A 27,864-nucleotide genomic window follows, 5' to 3' on the forward strand; every position below is an offset into this window, starting at 1 on the left:
AAGTGATTGATACCCAGTAGGAACAGAAGGACCGCCATGTAAAAATGATTCAGGACTTTGTGAAAACACAGATGACTGACCAGACATATTTACAGGAGAATGAATTCCTCTAGGTGGAACCGGAGTACGAGGTGTAGAAAAACCTACTGAGTTGTCTAAAAAATTGGTTAATGCAAGGTACCAAGATTCACTTCTAGGAGGACTGTAAAAGATGGATTCACGCTCCCTTAGATCAAGGGTAATTAGATCTTCAGAATCAGAAACGCCTATTTCTTCCTCTGGAACAAGTTCTTCTATAGCAATTAATCCAACAGGAAGATTTTCGGTGATAATTCTTTCTATTCTTGGTGAATCAGGAACACTAGGAGTTGGAGTAACAGGTTCTGAAATTTCAGGTTCTTCGCCTGTTTCACTGGCAGATGAAAAACTACCAGCAAGCTCGGAAACTGTAACAGCTTCGGGATTGTAACCTGTTTCTAAACTTTGGTAATCTGGATGGACTACCAAGGAAGATTCTCCTTCTTCAGGTGATCCTACTCTACTGCCACTAGGAGGAGTTACAAGGACCTTTAACCCTTCTAAATTACCTGGGTCGTCTCGAGGAGGGGATCCCCTAAGTCTACGGGATCTTCTCAACAATTCGGCCACAGAAACAACTTCAGGAGACTGGCCCGCAATTCGACGGGACCTTCTCGGTAATTCCGCCACAATTAAAGATTTTAACTACAACACACGAAAACAAAGTAAAAAATTTCAAATCAAACCACCTAAAGTCTTCTAAAGAACCAATCAAATTTGAAGCACACGCCTAAATAATCTAGAGCGTCAAACCACACACAAACAGTAGTCTTCCGGACCAAAAGCGCTAGTTGGTGATTAGGCCCAACCTCGCAGGATTCAGTACAGAAATAGTGGGTGGAACAGTTACCCCGGCAACCTGCTTAATGAATAGACTGGACCAAGTTCCTCCACTTTAACCGTCTCGAAGTGAAGCGAACCCCCCAGAAAATCCAAGTGAGTATAACCGACGTCTGCTCCAGGTACAGTGGGACCTTCCCTCCACCGTCACCTTGGGTAGAATCCTAGATATTATGGCCACTAAGGTTACCAATCACAACAATTACACCTGGGGGAACAGTCTAAACTCCGACAGCACGCAAGGGCAGAGTAGCAAGCTCCAATCCCCTTACCGGCTCCTTGACAACAATCCAAGGTTTACCGATAAGTGACCCCTGGCTCCTCGACAATGGTTAATCCGAGGTTTACCGTTTGTAATACGTACTGCCTGGCGTCGTTCCCAACGAGGGAGGAATGATCCCCTCACTGGTTCGGACACGAGCTCGTGTTTCTCCTTTAAGAGGAGCTTTCCCAGAATGTAACTGAAACAATTGGATTTGTTCTACTCAAGATAGACTATCTGTTTGGTTTTGTAGTCTTGGAGAGTTAAGTACTCACCTACTCCAAGACCCTAGCCTAAGCTATGTTGGTGCTTCAGAGCCCTAGAAAAATAAAGATTACTAGATTGATTTTAATTTAAGCGTTACTTTTAAGGTTGTTTCTTAAGTCAAAAGGTGATGGAAGTGAAACTAGTGGTGTGTTGACTCGACTCGAAACCACTACAAAATGCACCTAGAATGATTTATCCACTACTTTACTTTTTCGATGAATTGCTTAACTAAAAAGTTGAGAGAATGCAATCTTTATAAAAGCAACTTCTTAATTGAAGACAATCAAAGAAACAATTCGTTTTTCTTTTCCAAGCATAAAAACATAACCTCTCTTTACATGCACGAAAAAACTCTTTTCTTCTTTCGAAAACAAAAAGCTACTTGAAACAAGACTTTTTAAGAAGATGTTTTTGTATTTTTCTTTTAATAAAACAAGTAAATCTAATGTAACCAAAAATCAATCTTAACAACTCTTAAAATCTATGAAAATGCACTCATAAGCAAACTAAAGGTAAATTTACTCTAAGCAATCTTAACGAGGCCAAAACTAACAATGATTATTTCTAAGGTGTTTTACTTGATCACAATCAAATCAAGGACTAGCTTATTGCAGAATCAAAAACTAGCCAAAACAAAACTCTAATCTTTTTGTTCTTTTTGTAAAATGGAAATCAATACTTTATAAACAAGTAATTCGAAATTTGACCCAAAACAACTCAAATGGCAAGTTGCTCACAAAAGGAGACTTTACGACAGGCCCGACTTCTAAGAAGGTTGACTAACCAGAGAGATCTAAGGCTGGACAACTTTCTACTATCAAAGTCACTACAAAGCCTTCCAAAAATCAAACCCTAGGTCTAAACTTCGTTGAAAACCACTAAAACACTCAAAGCTCACAAAACTAGTTCAGGTGAAAATTCTTGACAGGGTACTAAAGGATCTGGGCAGAAAACACTAAGGAAAAACAAAATCTAAAAGCAAATTAAAGCAAAAATGGAATTTTCTTAAGTTTTACAGGAAGACGCAGGCAACCCGTTGTCACAGGTGCGGCCCCGCTCTGTGCAGACGGCAACAGCGCGTCCAAAGACGCACTGTGCAGTACTAAGAGGGTGCGTCCTTCTGGAAAAATGAAGAAAAACCAAATCTAACTAAATCTAAAGCTAAGCCACCCAAATACTAATTCTCACAGTCAAAAACCAGAAAATAAAAATGATTTTCTCAAAGCAAAGTTCATATAAAGGAAAAGACTCTCTCATTAATGGATTCCCCAGCGGAGTCGCCAATTTGTCACACGGAATCTGTCAAGGGTGCGGACACGACTGACCTTCCTAGAAGTCTAAGACATTCTAATGACAAACAAGACAAAATGGAGTGATCTTTCTCTAAATACACCTTTTACAACATGAAAACTACAAGTGTTTAGGCTTACCTTATTCCAAAACGCTGTTGTTGAAGTCCGTTCTTGACGATCCGGATGAGCTCCTCCTTCAAGTCAATTCCTGCAACCACAAACAATCAAACAATTACCAAGCACTTGCATTTCATATAATAAAACATATATTCAACATGCAGACCAAGGAACACATGAAATAACTCATTAACACAAGCTATTGAGAAAAATAAACCAGTTTGTATTAATAACGAAACAAAGAAACTCTTACAACCTGGCCTTGGTGTTGTGCAAGTTCCTCCCAGGGTCCATCAAGGGTTTTCCTCTACTTTGACAAAGCTCACCCTCTCCCAAGTAGAATCAAGTGAAGACAATCTCTCCTCACAAAGGCTCTAATGGAAGACCTAAATCCTGCAGCATTTACCCAAAGAAAATGTATAGCTCCAACCTCTTCTCCTTCTGGCTCAATGCCTTTATTTATAGTGCTGTAAAGAGGTTATTCAGGTCCACTATCAATGGGATCATCCCCCTCTATGGGTGGGATAGCTCCCTTATTGATGGGATAAGTTCCCCCTTAATAGAGATACATGAACCAACTGGAGGCGCATCCATTTCATCAAACCGACCTCTAGAATGTTCTAGAAGTAACCACAAGTAACTTTTTCAAGATAAAACTCGCGCATTTTGCCTTTTACAGAGGGACGCACCTGTCCCTTAACATACAGAGCGTCCATGGACGCATATTTTGTGAACAAGGTCCGCGTCCCCGCAGGTAAGGCTAGAGAGAACCTGCGACCCCAGAGATAAACATAGTTTTTACAAGACTTTCTCTCTTCTTTGAGTTTGAGATGGATAACAGAGGCATGAGACTTGCCTAAGAGGGTAGCATGACTGTTGATTTGAGCCATACTAACTGTAAGTAGTCAAGGTGACATTTTTTAGTGTAACATGTGTAGTTCAAGATCTCTTCCTTTCGCGAGAGAGATCCCTCCACGTATATCCACGCAGAAAAGGGGCCTTCCTCCTTCGCCTCACGGCCTCGCTGGTATCCTTTTCCTCGCCCCCGCTCCAAGATCGCTTGGATCCTTATGACTGCGTCCCCCACAGGTACATATTTGCACAAATCTGAACAGGGTTGAGGCGCTTGACAGCTAAAAACAAAGGTTGGACAGATCCTAGCCTCTAAACGCCAAACGCTAAGCATAGTTCTTTGTTCAGGGCCGCAGACTGTGGCCCCATACCTTCGCATGAGCAGAAACTCCTCTTCTTTCCACTCTGCAATGGTAACCGTTCGCCAACGTGAAGCCCCATCCCTTGCAGCGCTCTCGGCCCTCGTTGCGGCAGCACCCAGACCGCTGTTCAAAACCCTACACATCGCCTTCGCCATCGCTCTCAAGTCCAATTCGAAAAAAGTTCACCGGAAACACTTGATCATTTGAAACAATCGTTATTTCTGTTTACTCTAAGAATACATGCGAAAAAAGAATCTCTGCCAACTCATCATCCACATCGGACTTCAAAATCCCACACAATCTACTTTATAACTTTGTCAAATCCGGTCATTCATCGGGTTGCATCTCCACCGTTGATCTGGACCCTCCAGATCCTATGGTCATCGCACATATTGGGCGGATAACTTGCTCGACGTTTACCCGTCAGATGTGAGCGATTTTCTCTCTCTTCCGCCGGACGCGTGTCACTCAACGTGTGGCATTGGGCGGAACTCGGTCTAAACTGCTTACCACTCGAAGCCCTTCCAATATCCTGCCAGTTTCTGTGGAATCTCACCTCGGATGGAACTGAAACACTTTCCGCTACATTTCATGATTTTTCAGGTCCAGGCGTATGTGGCTCTCCTTATTCGAGGGGTTTGCCCTGCGATATGTGATTCTTCCCCCGTGGGCTCAAACCATCACTGACTTTGATAATTCATGAGAATGCGTGTTACCATGGTTCGCCGCTCTGTGTGCTCAATCGATGACCCTTGTTGATCCACGCTGATTGCAGTTAGCAACTGTCATGAGAATTTCTCTGATGAGCTTGATCTTCAAAAGACTTTTAATCTTTGGCATAAATTATAAAGAGTTCATGAATACTTAGAGAGTTTCAGGATCCATTTTTGGATCATGCCTTCCCACTAAAAGAACTTTTTGTCCACCAAAAGACTAATATACTAATCTGAGTAGTAGATGAGAGTAACAACACCCTCTTCTTTTAGTCTCCCTACACTTGCCTTTGCATAGTGCCTCTGAACCAAAATCTTTGATCACTTCCCTTCTTGGATGGGTTGGTCATTTCGAGAAAAACAATTTTCCTCCTTGACTTCATGCAGAACTTCTACTGTGAAGTTTACAGAAGGTAGTTTGAACTTCTTTGCCTTGATCCTTGATCCATGGTGGCTCAAACGAATGTGAAGTACATCTACTCCACAAAACATTCATTTGTACCTGTTTGAAAAGCTGCCAACAACAACTATTAACAACAGTAGGCATACAGACGACAACTGGATGGAATAACTCCTGTTTCAACAAAGAAAAAAATTTCACATCATGTGAACCCTTCCATGTCTTATATCTGCATACAAATGATTGACTAGATAACAAGCCAATAAAACATGTCCTTACAACAAATGACTCTTCAAGTCAAGCATGTAGGAAAAAGACCTTTAGGACTCTTTTCCAAAAGATGAAACACTTCATCATTATCTCCATTTTAGAGACCAAGTTAACTTCTCCAAAGCCAACATCACATGCATCTCATGCTCATGCCTGCATTCCATCTTTCAACTTTTTCTTAAGTACACTATACTTTCGAAGCTGAAATGAACATACTGTTGCATCAATAAGGTGAGTTTCCTACTCAACTTCTTTCCATTTACCATTTTGTTAAGATCCTACAACTTGCATTTATTCCACAAGGAAATGTAAACAGATGCATCAATAGACATGCAGTCTTAATTGGATAAGAATTCTAACCATTTCTTACCAATCCATTTCAAAGGTCCCTCCTTTGTTTGCACATCAGCATCAATATGTGAATCATCCTGAAACACATCAAGCATGGAATCTTTATTTCCATCCCTGCCATTTTATTTTTCTACCTTCTCCTTCAGCTTTGGTGGAAGTAGTGTTGGATTCAAAGTCCAACACCTTTCAACAAGATGCCCTTGCTTATGGCAGTAAGTTCAATACATGTGCATCCTTTTGACAACATGATTTGCCTTGTCCTGTGGACCTTTGGCTACTTGCTTCTTTTCCATCAAAATTTTCCTGTATGTGGCCATCCTCTTCCAACATCTAGAAACATAATGGTTATCCAAACCACAAAAGTAACATGCAATTCTTTTTCCATGCTTTACAAAATCAAAAGGAATGTGTTTAGAACCAGATTTATACTTGCATCTTTCACCTTTATTGCCTTCATGAGGAGGTGAAGCAAATGAAGAAGTGGCTCCCTTTGGAACACCATCACTTTCTTCAAGGCTGTCAAAGTTTCGATAACTCTTTGGTTCAAGTGTGTGCTTATGAACACCTGCATCCTGCGAATGATGTTTCGAGCTATTGCATTCCTCCTAAATACAATCCTCAGACTTCTGAGGGAGAGGACCTACAATGAAACTCCTTTTTGGAACTGCTTCAATGGCCTTCATGGCAACTTTGGAACTCTCTCCATAAGACTGTCCATAGCCAGGACCCAAATGCTTAGGCCTTTACTCAACCATTATTGGCTCAACAATACCTTGTGCATGTTTGCCCAATACTTTTCCTTCATAGTCCATCTTGGACATTAGCTTGGAAGCTATGCCTCTGGTATGTTTCTCAAAAGAACCAATATAAGCATTCTTAGAAGAATTTGAAGACAAATAGGAATGGTTCACCTCTTCTTCAAGCTGATACTTGGCCAAGGCTTCTTTGGCAACAAAGAGTTGTGACTCCAACTCATGCATCTTTTTCAGGTACATATTTGCAATATAAAGTTGCCTCTCCATTTCCTGCAATTTTCCAGTAAGCAATTGCTTCTCTTTCTCCACAGAATTTAACTTCTCTCTAAGTATGCTGATCTTCCTTCCATCTTCATACATTTCACCCACCATATCCATCATGGTGGACAGGTCTTTCTTCATGTCTCCACCAAAGGAACTTGAGGAGCAAGAAGAATTTGAGAACTCACTTGTAGAAGTTGTCATTCTCAAAATGCACAAAAGAACTTCAAACAAGATTATTAAAGAGCTTATTCAGTAACCTTTTGCAACAACCTTTTGTGCTTCAAGGATTTCCCTAAGGTCCTTTGGGATAGAGGAATGCCTTCATCCCTTCTTCCTTCTTGTCCTTCTATTAATAGCTTTCCCTTCACCTCTGCAAACTCAAACAATAGTCAGTCTGCAACAAAGCATACAATCAATGACGAAATCAATCCTTAACTGTCCAAACACCCTTTAGACAAGCAACCTTTGCCCTGTCAATCAAGTATTCTGATACAACCTTATTTGAAGGTGGGGTTAATCAATCTTAAGCTCTTATACCACCTGATCTGAAAATGGGGCTCCTAGGCTTCTTGTCTAACTTACAATAACCTTTCCTGTTTCCAAAGCTTTAAATTTTTCCAAGTCTTAATGATCAACCAATGCAGAATTAAGAAATGCTTTAAAATATAGGTGTATGCTTGTATTTGTTTTTTACTGTTGAGTGCTTATGTTCATTTCCTTATGTTCATGTGAAACACAAATAACAGTAAATAACGAAGCAATTCAACAAACCCATAAGACAACAATATAATATGGATTTCACCCTCATATCTTGGGCTACATCTCCTTGAGCTCTAATCAACTCGATTAAGCTCTTTGGGATTATGGCTTGAATTATTTTACAAGTGCTACACTTAACTCCATTGGTTTACAGTTGAACCAATGGGCTCAGAATGCCATCTTAATCTTGGTTGTCTTTGTTCTGTAGATAGGTCTAGGCTTCTCTAGACTTGACTCCTTCTCTCAGTGCTTTGAGCTTCTCGAGCTTCTAGCTTCTCCGACTCCTTCAGAATTCTGCATTTATCTCTGGAACTCCTTCTCCTGTCTTCGACACACCTCAGACAACTAGTCATACCTCGATCATTCAATCTCCTGTTGTGCTCCAACTTCACTGTAGCCTCGTCGCTATTCAGAAGTATATTAGAGCTCTCTAGCTCTGTGGCTATGCCTCCAACATTTGGTGGCTTTGCCTATTATAGTGAGCTCAACTCTGGTTTCTCTGCTTCTAGGTCCGCTTACTGCTTCCTGAGCTGCCTCTCCCTCCTCTCTGTCAGTCTTGGTTTTAAAGCCAATCTGCTCCCTGACTGTTCATTTTCGCTTCTCGGCTTTCTGGTTCCCTTCCTCTATCCGTTCGAATCCCTTCTTTTGGCGGTTACAGTAACTGCATAATGCCTTATAGGGAGGTGGCCACCCATTCCTTTAACGGATGAGCGTGTCAGGTTCACCAGAAACACTCGATTTTTGAAATAGCTATTATTTTCGTTTACTCCAAGAATGCCCGCGAAACACGAATCTCTGCCAACTCATCATCCACAGCGGACTTCGAAATATTTCACAATCTGCTTTATAACTTCGTCTAATGCGGTCATCCATCGGGTCGCATCTCCACCTTTGATCTGGATCCTCCAGATCCTATGGTCATCGCACATATCGAGCAGATAACTTACTCGACATTTACCCGTACGATGTGAGCAGTTTTATCTCTCTTCCGTCGGACGCGTGTTACTCGTTGTGTGGCATCAGGCGGGACTCAGTCTAAACCGCTTATCGCTTGAAGCCCTTCCAATATCCTGCTAGTTTCTTTGGAATCCACCTCAGATGAAACCGAAACACTTTCTGCTGCATTTCATGATTTTTCAAGTCCGGGCACATGTGGCTCTCCTTCAAGGGGTTTGCCTGGCGATATGCGATTCCTCTCCCATGGACTCAAACCATCACTGACTTTGCTAATTCGCAACAGCGCGCGTTACCATGGTCTGCCACTCTGCGTGCTTGATCAACAACCCTTGTTAATCCGTGCTGATCGCAGTTAGCAACTATCAAGAGGATTCCTCTGATGAGCTTGATCTTCACAAGACTTTTAATCTTTGGCATAAATTATAGAGAGTTCATGAAGACTTAGAAAGTTTCAGGATCCATTTTTGGATCACATACAACCTTTACCACGAACTAGAATTGGTCTGGATCTTCGTTCCCTACCCCTTTGAACACCGACAACTTTATTACACTCACCATATTGAACTGTGGTGGTGGAGGAGGTGGTGTGGGTGGAGATAGGGGTGAAGATGGTGAAAACTGGTGGTGGTGTAGGTGGAGGGGGTATGCACGGAATTCACTACCTTATCAGACTGATTGCACTTCTTGGTGAAACTTTCGCGAGCTCTTCCTCAGTTTCTCACCGAGGTGAAATCAAGGGGCTAGTTTCTATGTATGCACTACCTTCATTTCTATAGATCCTCCCACTTCGCGTAGCCCCAAACATCAATTTACTCACATTACCCACTCTTCACACAGTAGCATTTTAATCCAAGTGCTCAAAGATTTAATGTACTTAACTCGTGGTCCCTTGAGGAAGCGTCGTTATGCTTGACTATAGCCGACTAAAGTATCTACCGCGAATTCAGTGATAAACCCTCCTATAATTTGATCGAGCCAATGAACCATAGCATGTGCGATATTATCTCCTGATACTTCTAGTTTGCGCACCAACTATGGAGTCCACACAATCAGTTTGTCGAGCCTACAACTTCCTTAACCGTCTGCTAGCTTCGCGATCCACTCATACAACTCAAAGGGGAAGGATGAAAAGAAAATTTTGTGGATTTCTGTATATTAGTAGCCCTCTAATCACTGTTCCTTCAATACTAGCAGATTCCTATTTTCCTGCACCGTAAACTCGTGAATATTTTTGTCCAGCCACTCTTAAATTTCTTTCTTTGTCAGATGATGTTGAAAATAGAAACAAGAAATGATAAATGTAGAAGTGCTAAATTTAGTACTGCTCTAAATAGAATTTCGGGATACCTTCCTATTTTATTCAGTCACTAAAATAAAATAGAGAAGTAAAATTCGAATTTGATCTTAGCAACCGTTTGTAAAATAATTAATTAATTGACCATGAGTTAATTAGTTGTGAAAAATCAAACATGAAGTTTATGTGAGGACATGAAACAGTTTCTCCATTGATTGAGGAATTTATCCATCAGCTAAAGAGATAAGGATGAGTTGTAATATTGAGCTATAATTAGTTAGCTCAGTTAAACTGAGTCAAGTCCGGTTAGATTAATTCCAACAGTTTGTTGAATTAATTGTGAGTATAGTTAGTTAATGAATGCTTGCATGTAACTGCTACACTTTAGATAACTAAATATTCTCTCATAAATAACTCATGCATGTGAGTTAAGACAAAGACCGAGTTGAGATCAGATGGAGGGACAATGTACTATCAGTTACAGGAATATTCCATTGTGAATATCTATTGCATGCAGAAGGAATTCTTTCCTTGAGGATTACGTAGTTACTTCTTTAGTTTCTGTGAATGTGATGAGGCCAATTAACACATGTGGCATCACTGGACCCCAAGAAAAACTGTGCAAGGAAATAGGAGGCTTGGAGGGCTTGAGGCGGACATATACTGTGTCTATTCAGTCTATGAGCTGTATTTGTTTGATTGCAGAGAGAGCAAGATAGCTTGAGAGCTGATTCTTTTTGTAACTTGAACATATTTCCACTTGTATGATAATATAGAGATTGGGGTTTTAGGCTGAGGATTTCCCCAAGTTATTTCTTCTATGTTATGTGTGATTTATTTCTCATTCTATGTGTTCTCATTGATCTTGCTCAATTCGATTAAGCTTCCGCAAAGTTTGTTGTAGAAATTGATCTTGTATTTTTCTTTAGCATATTGCATAATCTGTTGATCTACAGTCGAAACTTCTACATGGTATCAGAGCAAAGGTGATCAAGGAGAGCATACAAGAAGGCAGAAGTTTGAAGTTTGTGGTTCCTGAATATAGAAATTAAGTTCTTATCACATCTCATTTTCACCAGTGGCGTTCAAGAGTTTAAGACTCGAATATGATCTTGATGGTAGTTCGAATTATATATCCTGGAAGGGTTCCATGGAAGAAGTATTAGATGATAATGGTCTAAAGGACTTCATTGATCAAGAAGTCCCCAAGCTGATTGATGCTACTGAATTGGCGAAATGGAAGAAATGTGTGGCTAGAGCAAGGAGAATCCTTCTGGAGGGAGTTCGATACCACATAGTCTCGAGTCTCCATGGGAAGGAGACACTGTTTTCGATGAGGAAAAAATTGGAAGGTCTATATTAGAATAGCAATGATCAGAGGAAGCTGGCGCTGAAAGACAAGCTTCAAAAAATCAAGTGTGAAAAGGGCAACACAATCTCTACCTATCTAAACAAGCTCACCACCTGCATGGATGAGCTAGGAAGCATAGGGATCACGACAGCCGATGATGACATCGTGAGTCTTACACTCCTAGGTCTTCCTAAGAGCTAGCATAGCTACTAAGACTCGCTTAATGGAAGAGAAAAAGTGCCAGATTCGGAGCAACTTTGGTCGAATCTGATGCAGGAGGAGATAACAAGAAGCACCAGAGATGCATCCTCATAGAAGCAAGATGATGAGGAAAATATAACCTTAGTAAGTAAGGTGAGGAAGGGGAAAGGGAAGGCATCCCAATCCAAATCCAGTTCTTCCCATGGTGGGAAGAATTTTGACAAATCGAAAGTGCAATGATTTCATTGTCATGAAGTGGGCCATTAAGCTATGAATTGTCCATACAAGAAATCCAAGAAGGGTTCCTCTAAGGGATCTCATGGTGAGGCACTGGCCTCACAGTTTGAGCTAGATTTCTCTCTTATCGCATCCATGGTTTCATCCATGGTGGGATGCGTTTGGTACCTACATAGTGGAGATTCCTTCCACATGTCAGGTGACAAGAATCTTTTCAGTACCTTGGAGGAGAAGGATATCCAGATGTGAATTGAGATAGGCGATGATGGAAAGTACCATGTTTTAGGTGATGGTACGGTTATGTTTTAGAGGGAGCATGGAGCTCCTCTCACCCTAATTGATGTTAAGTATGTACCAGGTCTAAAGAAGAATCTTGTGTTCGTTGCTATGCTAGAAGATAAAGGCCATGATGTAGTATTTAGCAAAGGAAAGGTATTCCTGAGGCATATCGGCACTAGATAGACAAAGCAAATAAGGATTCGAGTTAATAATCTCTACAAGCTGGAGGTAGACAACTATGCTGCTTTGAGTTCCAAAGCTGAGATGGTGCAAAGACAAGATGTTGGCGATCTATGGCATAAAAGATTGGGGCACGTACCCATGGAACCCTGAAGATCATGCAGTAGATTTCTACTCGATTACCCAAGGGAAAACTAGAGCAGACTGATACATGAAAAGGTTGTACCATGGGTAAGTATGCGAAATCTTACTTTCCGAATCGAGACAATATTGTTGGGGCAATCCTAGAGCGAGTTCACTCAGATGTTTGTGGACCATTCTCTATAGCCTCCACTGTTAAACAAAGGTACTATGTTATTTTTATTGATGATTTTTCTCATAGATGTTGGATCTCTTTTATCCAAAAGAAGGATCAGACCTTCTTGAGTTTTTGTAATCTGGAAAGAAAATAAAAGCCTTGCATAGCGACAATGTTGGAGAGTATGTCTCCCAGTAGTTAAGGACTTCTACGCTGCACAAGGAATTAAACGAGAGTTGACGACACCCCATAACCCACAACAGAATGGGGTGGCAGAAAGGAAGAACAGATTGATTGTGGGAGTAGCTCGAGCGATGTTGCATGACCAAATCCTACCACTACATTTGTGGGCTGAGGAATGCAATACAATAGTATACTTGCAGAATAGGAGCCCACACCATATGCTGGAAATGAAGACATCTATGGAGGCCTTTTCCGAGAAGCGACCAAATGTGAGTCACTTTCGAATCTTTGGATCATATGTTTACTTTCATGTGACCAAAGATGTCTGAAAGAAGCTGGATCACACAGCTGAGTTGGGAATACTTGTGGGGTACACGGATACACCCCACAACTATCGGGTGTACCTACCTACTAGTCAAAGGACTGTGGTATGCAGGGATCTGATGTTCGATGAGCATAAATTCATGCAAGTATCACTTGAGACGGAGCTCAAGTTGCATTTAGGTGAGGAACTTTCAGTTTCTAAGGAGGAGGAGCCTCATATTGATGACGAGCAGCCACATGTAGAGGATCCAAGAGTGGAGACATCCACTCATGTTGGTACTTCCAGAGATGGGTGGAAATGCTCAAGGGAAGCTGACAGGTTGATGCTAAATACACGAGAGAATGTGGGACAACCATCTTCTCAAGGCAGATAGAGGAGGTCGCTCGAGCGGTACACTGGTTAAATGGCCCTAATTGGAAAGTGTGTAGATTCCAAGCCTTCTTCATTCGAGGAGGTAGTGCAGCAACTAGTCTGGGTTGATGCAATGGTGGCAGAGTACGACTACATCATGCGGAACTGTGTTTGGGATGTTGTCCCAAGACCTCACGATAAGTCAGTGGTGAGCTCCAGATGGCTTTACAAGGTAAATAAGGCAGCTGATGGTAGTGTTGAGAAACACAAGGCAAGGTTTTTTGCTTGAGGTTTATCACATGTCGAGGGGATCAACTAAAATGAGACTTTTGCTCCTGTAGCAAGGTACTCATTGATTGGATTGATGTTGGCACTATCAGCTCAGATGGGGTGGAAGATCCACCACATGGATGTGAAGACAACATTCCTCAATGGGAATATTGAGGAGGCATACGTTCAGCAGCCAGAAGGTTTCAAAACCTTCGATGGTGAGTCACATGTGTGCAGACTCAAGAGGGATTTGTATGAGCTGAAGCAAGCACTCTGTGCTTCGCGAGTCGCATGTGTGAAAACTCAAGAGGGCTCTATATGGGATGAAGCAAGCACCCTGTGCTTAGTACACCAGGATCGATAGCTATTTCACTGGGATGGGCTTCCCCAAGAGTGAAGCAGATTCGAACCTTTACCACATCATGGTAGAACGTAAGCCATTGATCATTCTTCTCTGTGTCGATGATCTGATTTTGACAGGTGATGATCAGTTGATACAGTCTTACAAGGAGGACCTTGCAATAGAGTTTGAAATGAAAGACATGGGTCTTATGCACTAATTTCTAGGCATGGAGGTGTGGTAGAGAGATGGAGAAGTTTTTGTGTCTCAAGGCAAGTATGCTAATGAGATCCTTAGGCAGTTCCATATGGAGATGTTTAAACCCATGCAGACTCCTCTAGTTGGGAACTGGAGGAAGGAGGATACTAGTTTAGGTGAGGTAGTAGCTCCTACTGTTTATTAGTAGCTAGTGTGTTCACTTATGTATCTGGTGAACACATGACCCGACTTACACTTTGCGGTGAACTAGCTGAGTCAAGCTATGGTTCAGCCTACCAAGATGTTTTGGAAGGCAGCAAAGCATGTGCTGAGATACCTCAGAGGTACATCACAGTTTGCATTGTGGTACAGACGGATAGAAGGAGTGAAGCTTCAGGGCTTCATAGATGTGGATTGGGCAGGAATTCCATCAGACCGGATGAGTTCAAGTGGTCCTTTGTTCGACCCTGCGCGCACATCGCTACGCGCATTTATGCGTACCTCGTAGCCTGATGAGCCCCAAAAATGGGTAACGTATTGGGCTCATTTTGCCTATTATTCTCGATTAATCCACCCTTCTTCATATTTTTATGCATGCTTTTGAATATATTTATGTTAATTGAATGAATGAGAATAGTCACTTGACCACAAAGTCTAATACGTGCTTATTGCAGATTTTTGGACATCGTTTGAACCAAGGTCAAGCATTTATGAGCAAGTTGACAACCAAATACGAAGTAACAAGGTTGAGGATTTGTAGGAAGGGTGTCTCCACTAAATGACCCCTTCCTCGAGTTCTCCACCATCAGCTCGGAGTTCAATAGCCCACCAAAGATGATTTCAAGGGGTAGCCGAGTAGATTTTGTGAAGTGGCTGATTAACTCCAGTTTTGAGTAGCCAATCTCCTAAAGTTAAGGAGGGTTGTTGGGAGTCCCTGTGGTGCATAAGTATAAAGGCTTCAATCCTTGGTATTTTAGCTATTGAACAGTTGTTTTTCGCACTTTAGTTCAGCTCTGCATTTCAGCTCATTTTCGAGCTCTTGCTGTAAACAGTTTTGTGACATGATTATTTTTTGAGTAATGGAGATAAATTTCACTTTGCACTAGCTCTGAGCTTTATTAGGAGGCTGTAGCTCTTGGGTTTGGGCACAACCCAAGTGCCAGTACCTCCTTTGTGTACTCTTATGTGTTTTCCTTGGAATCATAGAATAATTTCTGCTATTTAGGTTAAGATCTTGGTTTGTTACTTAGGTTGTTTTTGATGATTAAAATAGATTTTTACGCTTCAGGTGGATTTGACAGTTTGGTAACAGAAAAGATCTGCAATAAGGCCATCAAGAAATCCTTGATATCACCTCTCCCTCCTTGGGACCATGAGCTGAGACCAAGGCATACTTGCTGCCACAAAACACTGTTTTTTCCTTTCCATGCAATTGCTAGTGTTAGATTTTTAGTTGGAAAAGTTGATACCAATTGTACATGCATGTTTAGTTCTATTCTTGTATAGTTTCCATAGTTATCTTGCATGATTTCCTATCTATAAACTTCTGTTCATCATGTTTCTGGTTTTTAGGTCAGATTAGGTCAAACTAAATAGATCTTTGGTTATTCTAGTCTTTGTTCGACCAGTTTTGGAAAATAGTGTGCATAGCACCTGTAATACATCCCTACCTATCCCTCCTCCATCATACAACCTGCTCCAACCCCTATTCCAAGGTTCCTTCCCTTAATTTGCCACACTTTCCCAACTTGCCCTAATTTCTACTTTTTTGTGCAACATTGCTCTCTCCATCCTTGAACAAATCCAACCACCTTCATCACTTCTTAGCTTCATTCACCAGGTCCTAGACCCCTTCAAATCCTCATCCATCCTCCATTTCCACTTTCCCACCATTTTTCCATCGTCAACCCTCTAAAATCCTCTTTCAGCTCTTCTTGTAGAACTTCCTGTAGAACATCATGTAGAAACCATGCAAACTTCCTGTAGAAGTTCATGTGAGCCGTTTTTCAAGATATGATCACTGTGAAACTCTCTGGAAGGATGCTAGGGACCGCTTAAGCCCTATTTTCACCTTCCCAACCTCCTGCAAGAGGCCACTCCATTTACTTTCACCAATAAACCCCTGCACAGTAAAAAAGAGTGGAAGCACATGCATAATAATTCTGCAAAATTACTCAAAAATACAAAAAGATTCGTTTTCCATATTTTACTTCAGAAGTAGCTTAGACACATGAACTTTATCTTTCTAAGAGGAAATGGCATCCATTTCAGAAACTTTCCTCTCTTTTCTTGCACCAGTAGGGTTAGTCAGTAAAACTAGGGTTTGCTAGGGTTTTCATTTCCTTTCAGCTTTCCACTTCTTTCTGCAAGTAGACTGGCCTTTTTGAGTTAGCTTTCATCCATCATAGTTAAAATCTTATTCTAAGAGCTCATAGAACTTGGCTTAAGCTCCTAGCAGACTTGCGCGAGCTGATCAAGTGACAGCCTGCGGCAAGAGCTAGTACTTGTGCATATGGCATCACCGCTTCCAAGTTTGTTACGAACAACTGGGTTGATAAAAGTAAATAAGGGAGTCCCAGGAGTTGCAGCATCATTGCTGCAATACTGGAGCCCACCATCTTTTTCGCATCATTACCAGGCAAGCATCAAAGTATTTTTTATTGTTGCTTTTCTTCTATATTCTACTGCAACCTTCTGCTAAGTAGTTTACTTCAGCAAGAGTAGAGTAGTTGTTTCATTTCCATTCTGCAATTTCATTTCTGTAAAAGTAGATTAGACATTTCCTGCTTTCCTCGACTAGCATTTCAATTCTGAAAGTGTAGATTAGCCTTTCAATTGCACAATTTCAATTCTGCAAGCGTAGATTAGCCTTTCAATTCCGCAATTCCAATTCTGCAATCGTAGCTTAGCATTTCATTTTTGCAATTTCATTTTAGCAGCATAGATTAGTCATTTCCTACTTTCATTTCAATTCTGAAACTTTCATTCCAGCAAAGTTTACTTTAGTTAGTTGCATTTTGTTGGTCAATCAATTTCAGTTTTGCAGGTACAAGATGAGAAAAACACAAAAATAAACCAAAAATATTTCATTTCATGCCTCGTAGGAATAGAGACAATTCAGGAAAATTCTTACCCAACACCCCCACCACATCACTGAGTCACCCTTCTCTCTTCTTCAGTGGCAGTGAACCTGCAGAGATATACGAAGATCCACTAACAGAAGAGGAGCAAGAAAACATTCCTCCTGAGACCATGGCTGAACACAGAAACAATATAGGAGATGAGGAGAGAATAGAAGGTGTATTTCCCATCCGAGAGACCAATGGGGACACGAAAATGAAAAACATAAGTCCCTCAGCCTTCCCTCACTTCCATGGATTGACCATTGAAGACCCTGATACCTTCTTGTTTGAGTTTGCTGTCTTTTGTCAAACCTATGACTATGCAGAAGACGAGCAAAAGTTGAAACTCTTTCCCTCTACCCTCAAAGATGGAGCACTACGCTGGTTCATGGTGTTACCTGGAAATAGTATCACAACTTTGGCTCAGATGTAGCAAATCTTTAACAAAAAATACCGAGATTACTGTAGGTTAAAGGAAACGAAGGGAGAAATCTTTCGGATGACCATGAGAAGTGATGAATCTTTAGAAGACTATGAAGAAAGGTTCCAACTCAGTTATAAAAGGGCCAGGTGCACACTTGACCGCAAATCTCTGAAGTTGGTCCTGCTCCAAGGAATCCCTGAAGACCTTCTAGATACCCTCCATTTGCTGGTTGGAGGAGACATATACCAGCTACCTTATGATGACATAAAGAATGTGCTTAGAAACCGTTCTAGGGCAGCTTGAAAAAGAGGTAGGGGGAGTCAACTTTCAGCCAGTTCCACCTTCTCCAAACATGAGTTTGAAAATCAGATGGAAGACCTTAAAAGTGAGATGAGACAGACCATTGCCATGCAACTCGATACTTTCCGAATCCAAGAGAAGAAAGAGGAAGCTGAGAGGGTTTTGGACATCTTTTGTCCCAAATGTACAAGGAAGCATCCTCGGAACAAGTGTCCATTGCACTCAGTAGAGATATGTTTCGTTTGTGAGGCAGACAACCTTATAGACTAGTTCCCAACCATGCCTGGACTTAAAGCTATGTACCAAGGGGCTAAAGGAGCCACTGAACCACTCTACTTCCTAAACTAAAGGAGGTCACATGGATCCAGACCTTACCAGTAGGGGATGAAAGGGACATCCCAAACTTATTACAACCCCAACCAATCCACTCACATACCTTCTTGGGGTCCCCTTGCTCATCCTTCTTAGTCCGCACCCCCTCCTTGGTCATATCCATCTCAATACCATACTCAACCTGCTGCTTATTCGTTTCATTCTCATGTTCAGCCACAACCTCAGTGGAATGCACCTCAACAGGGGTGGAGGCCCTAATACAACTCTCCTCCCGCTATTTTGCCTCGACCACCTGCTCAACCACAACCATTACCTCCTGCTCCTCCGAGACAACCCCAGATGCCTACTCAACCGAACTCGAACCCCAATAATGGACAGGCCTAGCAGGTATATACTAGAGAGACAACATTCCCTACCTATGCTGTGGAGATTCAAGAGATCAACCTACGATTTGGGAAGGTCCTTCGAGATAGACAACCTCCTCCTAAGGAGGGTGAAGAAGAGAAATAGGAAAGTGAACCCAAAGCCATTCCACCCTTTCCTGAGAGACTAACTGGAACCGCGCAACCAAACCCAGAAGAAACTGAACTTCTGTGCTAGCTTAAACATTTACGTGTGAAAATACTACTTCTCCAGGCCATAAAAGATGTACCAATCTACAAAAAATTGATCAAAGAGAAGAGTTTCAGGCACCCAGGCAGGCGCAAGAGAGATGCCCCAACTATCAATGTGATAGGACAATTGTCCAACCTAATTTCGGGACAAGTAATCTGTCCAAAATATCTGGACCCTGGGAGTCCTGTAGTTGATGTCCACATCAATGGCACCATAATCCCCCACACCTTGATTGATCTAGGGGCTGTCATTAATGTGATGACCAGGGACACTATGCTGAAACTCAACCTTCAGAGTTGGCTAAGAAATACCTCAACAGTACTACAGTTAGCAGACTACTCCACCGTGACCCCCGAAGGGATTGTGGAAGTTGTCATGGTCTCTGTTGATTCTTGGGAGTACCCTGCGGACTTCTTGGTCCTTTAGCCAAAGGAAAAACTCACTAGATACCCCCTCATTTTGGGAAGGCCTTGGTCAACTACTGCAGATGCTTACATCAGTTGTCGAGCTAGGAGAATTACCATTAAGAATGGGCCAATGTCCAAACAACTAGTCCTATATCCCCCTACCCAACCTCTACTAGAACATGACTTACATCTCTGGTTGGAGGAGGAAGATGAGGATGAAGTCTGCTTTGCACCCGTGTGCACATTGGAAGCCACTAGGGGAGGTCCTAAAATTGAGGATGAAAATATTGAGAATTTGATTCAGAATCCACCTCCCAGTGTGCTGCCATTAGAAGAGTTGGTAGAAGACACCCAAGCCAGTGCTCTAGTGGATCTCTGTGTGGCTGATCTGACCTCTCCCTGAGTTAAGAACGTGGAATTTGGCCCTGAAAGAACCTTGAAGATCAACTCATCCCTATCCCCCTCTCAGGTGAAGGAGCTGCGTAGCTTATTGAACCTCCATTTGGATGCTTTTGCTTAGAGCTATAAGGAGATGAAAGGAGTCCACCCTTCAGTCTGTACCCATCAAATTTATATTAAAGAGGATTGTAAACCAGTCAGGTAGCCTGAGAGGAGAATGAATCCAGCCTTTAAGGACATTGTTAAAGAAGAACTACAAAAGTTGCTGGATGGAGGATTCATATATCCCATCTCTGACAATGAGTGGGTTTCTCCTCTAGTGTTTGTGCCTAAGAAAAATGGGAATTGGAGAATCTGTGTCGATTATCGAGAACTTAACAAATCCACCAAGAAGGACCGTTTCCCTTTTCCTTTCATAGATCAAGTGTTAGATGGACTGGCAGGGAAGAAGCTCTTTTCCTTCCTCGATGGGTTTAGCGGGTATAATCAGATCCAAATCAGCCCGGAAGACGAAGATAAGACCACTTTCACTTTTCCATGCAGTACCTTTGCCTACAGGGTCCTTCCCTTTGGGTTATACAACTCCCCTGCCACTTTCTAGAGAGCAGTACTGAGCATATTTGCTGAGCTAGTTCATGATTCAGTGGAAATCTATATGGATGACTTTACTCCTTATGGGTCCAACTTCCAAGAAGCATTGACTAACCTGAGAAAAGTTTTAACCAAGTGTATTGAAATGAACCTGTCCCTCAGTCCTGAAAAATGTGAATTCCTGATGACTGAAGAGACTGTGGTAGGTCATACAATTTCTCAACAAGGATTATTGGTGGATCCCAACAAGATTGCTATCATCCAAAGGGTTCCACCTCCTCAAAAGGTAAGAGATGTTCAAAGTTTTCTAGGCTTAGCAGGATATTATAGAAAATTCATTAAATATTTCAGTAAGCTAGCCTCTCCATTGTTTGGTTTTTTGGGGAAACATGTTGAGTTTATATGGACTGACAACTGTCAAGAGGCTCTGGATGTGTTGAAAGGTAAGTTGGTAACTGCCCCAATCTTGAGAGGTCCAAACTAGGCCCTACCTTTCCACATTCACACAGATGCCTCGAACAAAGCCATAGGAGCAGCCTTATGACAAGTTGAAGAGAAGCTACCATATTCCATATATTTTGTCAGTAAAAACCTGTCCAAGGTAGAATTAAACTATATCGTAACCGAGAAAGAGCTCCTAGTTGTAGTCCATTCCCTAAACAAGTTCAGACACTACATCACTGGTTATCAAACATTCATACACACTGATCATGTTGCAATTAGGTATTTGATAAATAAACCTGATGTAAATGCTCGTATCATTAGATAATTACTTTTATTGCAGTAATTTGATTTGACCATTGTTGATAAGCTAGGTAAGGAAAATGTTGTTGCTGATTTTCTGTCTAGACTAGATTTGTCTGCTGGTGAAGAAAAGATGGTGGACAATCAAATTCCATATGAACACCTGTTTTTTATTTTAGTACTCTCTCCATGGTTTGCTGATATAGAAAATTACTTGGTTTCGACACATTTCCCGCCACACCTTTCCTCAAAAGAGAAGAGCAAGATCGTGAGGAAAAGTTCCCCATTCACTTGGATTGGGGGCAACCTGTTTAAACTTGGCCGAGATCAGATTTCGAGGCGTTGTGTCAGGGAGGAGGAAGTTTTTGAAATCCTCCTAACTTGTCATGATGGTCCCTGTGGAGGCCACTTTGCAGCAAAAAGAACTACTTTCAAAATTCTACAGGCAAGCTACTATTGGCCCACTCTTCATCAGGATATCAGGAGATACATCAGCCAATGTGACCGATGTCAAAGGATGGGGAAACCAACTCCAAGGGATGAAATGCCCCTCCAACCTCAAGTGACTTTCGAGCCATTTGAGAAGTGGGGCATGTAATTTATAGGTCCTATCAACCCTCCTTCAAAACAAAAGTCTTACATCATTGTTTCCATGGACTAACTGACAAAGTGGGCAGAAACCAAGGAAATCAAGGCAGCAACAGCAGAAAAAGTGGCCGAGTTTTTGACAGAAAATATCTTCTACAAGTTTGGCTACCCAAGAGAGTTAGTCACAGATCAATGAAGTCAGTTTACCTCTAACCTGATTGAAGACCTGCTCGCTCATCATAGGATTAAGCACAGAACTTCCACCCCTTATCATCTGCAAGCAAATGGATAGGTGGAAGTCACTAACTTAGCTCTAGAAGAGATTTTTACTAAAGTGGTGAGCAGCAGCAGAAAATATTGGGAAGATCGCTTGCTTGAGGCCACCTGGGCCTACAACACTACTTGGAAAACTACAACAGGTTTCACACCTTATGAGGTGGTCTACAGGAAAAAGGCTTTGTTGTCCATAGAATTTGAATATAACACATTGAGGTTGGCAACTCAGCTGGACCTAGATCTCAGCCATGCACAATAGGAAAGATTACTTCAGCTGAGTGAACTAGATGAACAGAGAATGTAGGTCCTTCTCCACTCAAAGGTGGTCCAACTTCAAAGGAATATATGGCACGACCGACACCTTAAAGAAAAGTAATTTCAGACAGGAGATTGGGCACTATTATATGATTCAGGATATAAGGATTTCAAAGGGAAGCTGAGGACAAGATGGCTGGGACCATACACAATGGAGAATTGCAACGACAATGGTTCAGTCCTTATCAGGACCATGAATGAAGAAGCCATCCCTATGCTCGTCGATGGGCATCGATTGAAAATCTTCAGGAAGCCCCTTTCGAAGTAGGAGTTCATTGAAACTCTGGATAAATCAGTGTTGGTAGTGGAGCAGGTCCCTGTCTCCACTCCACCCACACCTTGAACAAAAAAAAGAAGAAGAAAGAATAAAAGATCCTTGGTTGAAAATCTCTTGGAGGTGCCGAGGGTAGACAGTGAGGGTGAAAACCTCCTGGAGGCACCCCAGCTGTCTCAGACTAAAAAAAAAAAAAAGAGAGAAAAATAAACCTAATTTCTGTTGAATAATTGCAGGTTGCAGGAAGGACATCGCAGGTTAGGAGGACCGCACAAGACAAGGACAGAGGTTAGCACCAGGCTGCAAGCATCCCTCAAAATCCATTCCTCCATGACCACTACCCTTTCCTAATATTTGGTCTCATTCAGGCTAAGATTTCACGTTCTACAGGAAGTTCTGTGTCTTCTACAGGAAGATCCTGTAGAGCCTACAGACAAGCCAAAATCGATCTCAAAAGAGGAGCCGAAGGTTGGGAATCTGCCTATGAGGCCTGTAAACCTCCCTATTTCCATCCATCACCATATGTCACCCTTTTTCCATCTCTGCACACCTCCATTGCACTCATTTTTTTTATATGTTCCCGCACAGTCACACACATAAATCTTGTTTTCTTCATACTGCCAGCAAAAATTTTTTAATGACAAATCAAGTAGCATTTTTTCACTCACCATACCTGTTACCCTCCATCTAGACTCCTCATCAGCTGAGACCCTCATTAGTAGTATAGCCCTACTCATTCTAGCTTGCATTCCAGGAGGAGAAGCAGCTACAGGACATCCTACAGGAATCCTGTAGCAGCTGATCCCTCTGAAAGACAGACTCTAGAGATGGGGACGAAAAAGTATGGTAGGAGAGACATGAATGGAGCTCTACTTGAACGTATGAACATCAGCAGCAGCCGAGGCCAAGCATGCAGTGTGCATGTAGCAACAACAAACGAAGGGATAGGTTCCAAAACCTGAAATCTCCATAACACGACCACGACCACGCAGGTAAGTGCCTAAACTTGTTCTTCAATTGCATAAATCATATTTTAAAGCTACATGACTATGGGAATGGTTCAGATTGAGTGGAATCGGTGGCTAGTCAACTGGCCACCCTCGGCCAGTTACATATCCTCTTGGAATCCAAACGAGCCTCGTTACATTCAAAATTGCCGATTAGATGTGCAGCTAGCATGTGTGGAGTGTCCATTTAGGGAGAAATTGTCAGGACTTGTAGTGATGGTGGCGGATAATGGGAGAGAGGAGGTGATGGCGGTCAAAAACACTCAGAAACATTATGGATGTGACATCGGATCAACGGTTCGGTCTGGCCACCTCATCCGCTCACCATGAATCATGCCGCAGTTAAAAGATGCTCAGTCAAAACATGCACCACCCTCTATTCATTCTACACTCATGACGTTCTCAACTGGAGTACGTATCCACCACTTCCAAAATAGTTAACCAGTCATCCTCCACCATTTTTTTTGCCTGTTTTCGAAAATATTCCACTTACGAGGCTCTATCGGAAGCACAATTTCATTCTACAGAAACCGGGAGCCTTCTACAAGAAGGGTTCTACAGGAAAGGCAGAGAACAGCTCTGCAGAAGGAAAACCTAGAATTTTCGTCGAATTTCAAGCTCCAAATGAGATAGGCTCAAGAAATGTCTCTGTGCATGATTTGTTTGTGGAAGGTGGTGAACTGAATGACATCAGTTTGAGAAATGAGAGTAAAAGTCTGCCTGTGCATTCAGAAAAAATGTGAAAGTTTACCTACATATTTCACCGAGTTTACCCAGTTCTTCCTTTGCATTCCGAAATCTCCTCATCATTTTTAAATTCTCCTGTAAGGAAGATACATGCAGCAGTAGAGGCTAGCCTGTGTGTGTGAAAAAACCTGAATTTACATATCTATCTATGTGCTGAGAAGAGAACTTGTGTCCTTATGCTCTGTTCTGTAAAAACAAAATTCTTCTTTTCATAAATAGACAGTTGAATTCTAGGTGACAGCAGTCTTGAAACAAGGGAATTATTGCTATTTGATATTGTAAGGAACACATGAGAAATTCCTTCTTGGGTTCAAAAGAAATTGAATTCAGCTATCCCCTGTTCCAGTGATTGACTGTTTGTTTTCCTGAGCATTTTCTCTCCTAGTTAAAACATAACGTCGGTCGGATAAGTCGTTCTTGCGGACAAGAGTGACCTCCCTAGTATCTAATGATATCTATCGACAAGAAAACCAAACAAATTCTATGTTTCTCTAAATATGTAATATATAAATAAAGGAAAACAAGTGTTTTAGGCCTACCTTGGGTCTAATGCAAGTTTGTGGAATCCTTGCTCCGTTGATCCAAATGAGCTCCCTTGTAGAGAATCTGCAAACACAAACAAGCACACACATTAAATGGCACCTGAAAAGCCAATATAATAAAGCATACTTATCATGATGATCAAGGAATTCATGAAACAAATCACATAAGAAAATTTGTTGAGAAAAATGAATCTGATTGTATTAACTTAAATCAAAGAAGAACTTTACAACCTTGGTGCCTTGATGTTGTACAAGCTCCTCCGAGGGTCCAGCAAGAAGTCTCCTCTACTTTGACAAGTTTCACTCTCTTCCCAATGAAGCCAAAAGGTATGTAATCTCTCCTCTCAAGCTTAACTAGGAAGTCTCAATTCCAACAACATTTACCCTCAAAAATGTTCAGCTTCTAAGCTCCCTAGCAACCAGCCCAATGCCTTAATTTATAGTGCAATAGAGGGAAGTTACTAGGTCCACCTTCAAAGGGATAAAGCCCTCCTTCAAAGGGATAAGCTCCTCTCATCAAGGGATTAGCTCCTTCACTATTGGGATGCATGAACCACGTAGGAGTGAACCATCCATGTGAAGATTCCTTCTAGAATCATCCAGAATTAACCAAAAGTGAGTTTTTAAGAATAAACTTCCGCCTTTTTTACTTTCACATGGGTCCGCACCCACTCCTTTAGAGACAGAGTGGGCAGGTCCACAGGTAACATGAACAAGGGGTGTGGGACCGCGGGTAATAGTAAGAGAAAGTGCGGAACCAAAGCTTTATTGATTTTGAAAATCTTTCTCTCATTTTTAAAGCTTGACATGAAGAGCTGAGGTTTGAGACTTGCTAAGGAGGACAGTATGAATGATGATAGACCCATACTGACTGCAAATAGTCATGGTGACAATATTTTGTGTAACACATAAAAAGAGCACTCAACACCGTGCCAGGAGGATTCATAAGGAAAGAACCCTCGGACTCTAGCAAGTTGCACGAGCACCCTGAGGTGGTGGACCTTTTCACCCGAACAAATTGGATATCCTTCTTTGACAAAATTCAGGGTTATGATGAGGAGATAACTGAAGGGTTTTTAATGTCCCTGAGACCACATTCAAAGACACATGCCACAGTTAGTTTTAGGGGTTTGACCCTAGAACTCACCCTTGAGCTCATCAGTAGAATTACGGGTCTACCATTGGGGCTCCCTTGGGGCAAAGAAGAGAGATCCTTGGGCCAAGTTGCTAAGAAAACATTTTTTCTGCCTGAGGAGCATCCTGTAGAAGACAAAAACGGAGTTAGAAGGACAAGCTTGCCTCCTCTTTGGAGTGAAGTTAGTTATCAAATTATGAAGTACATCACATGTGAAGGGAGGTTTAGCATCATCTATGGATATCATTTCAGGTTGTTGTGTGAATTAAGGCATGGGATTGACTTGCCTCCGGCCAAGAAACTGAGCATCCCATATTTCCTTCTTCAGTCATTAATTGAATGTGGTACAAAGCTAAATGAAGGGATCCCAGATCAGTTGGCCCACCATGGGCTCATCAAACTATTGGTGGAAGATGCTTTACACACCTATACTGTCCCCATATCTTAGGAAATCTTCAGAAACATGTCCAGGGATGATAACATTAGAACTTTGGCTGAAAACATCACCCCATCCAACAGCGAGGAGGGGGAGAAAACAGAAGAAATTGAGAAGAACAATGATAAGGGAGCACAGGACATTTAAGCAGATAACAAAACTGAGGAAGAACAGAAAGAACAGAAAGAATTCGGCAAGACTGCTGAGCCTAAAACAGAGGAAGAAACAACTGCAAAAAGATCAAGGGAAAAGAGGATACAAAGTAGAAAGGAAAAGTCCAAGAAAACCCAAATGAAGGCTGCCACAGCCGAAGCAGGCACCCAGAAGGAAAAGGGATAGGCACACCCTAAGATATCAGTCATATAGACAGAAACAATGGACACAGAGATTTCTACATGAAGCAAAGAAAAAGAATAGCAGGAAGAGAAATGCCCTGAGACATTGGCAAGGGAGGCAGCAGCTATGCTTGCTGCATTAAGCACAGCTACAAAACAAAAAGGAAAAAGAAAGAGGCAAACCTCCATGTACTTTAAAGCCAGGAGAAGCACAAGGATCAAAGTGGGCAAACCCCAGCCATAATCAAAGGAACCAATTGTCATTGAGGGCACAACCAATAAACCGAAAGAAGAGTCTCCTTCAAAGTTATCCATCACCTATGAAAGAAGAAGCCCAAAACCTCCACCTGGAGAGAGAGAATCAGGATGATGGAATCAAAGGCAGCTCGACAGGAAGCTGAAACATCTCTATAGGAAACTATATCTAAGTTAAAAGAGACTAAGAAATTTGAGGAGAAGGCAACCAAACAATCACAGGGAGAAGAAAAGATCGAGAAGATACTGGAGCCAAGCCCTCAGCCTAGCTTGGGCTCATATTACAACCTATTAGAAGGTGGGAAGATCATCCCACAGAAGTTTGTTGTACAAATTTTCTTTGCATTGGAACAAGAACGGGTTAGGACTCACAGTTGGATGAGGATTGCCAAATCCAAGGGTGTTGCAAACATAGGCCACCTGGAGGAACAACTAAAAGAATCAAGGAAAGAGTTAGCCATGGTGAGGCACATAGAAAGTAGTCGAAGCGCCAAATTACAGGAAGAGAATGAGCTACTAAGAAAGCAGTTGCAGCTACAGGAAGGTCATAAGGAAGATAGGCCATCCATTGTTGAAGAGTAGCAGTAGCAAGAAGGACCTCCAGCAGACAAGGAAACAACTGAGGATTAGTAGAGAGAGGAAAATCTGCAAGCTGATGTTGAAATGCTGACAAAACTGCTATAGGAAAGGGAGTCACAGGCAGCAGAAGAAATATAGGGTTTAAAACAACAGGTGCAAGAGAAAGAAGCCCAAACAGCCTGCATGGCCAGCAGGGTAGTAGAGGCCTTACAATGTAGGTAACCTGCTAAGTCATATGCATTACATCTTAAAGATCAATGGTTGCAATTTTAAATTAACACACTGGCCTAAAGGGGCACCAATCCATTCCAGAATTACAATCAGTTCATGTATTTGTGTGACAGTAGCTCAGCTAAAGATAATGCCAAGTTAGAAGAATTCTATTTACACAACC

Source organism: Pinus tabuliformis, chromosome 9 (genome assembly GCF_031772625.1).
Source record: "Pinus tabuliformis cultivar Carrire ecotype Pingquan chromosome 9, CPIR1, whole genome shotgun sequence".
In the NCBI taxonomy this organism is placed as follows: domain Eukaryota; kingdom Viridiplantae; phylum Streptophyta; class Pinopsida; order Pinales; family Pinaceae; genus Pinus; species Pinus tabuliformis.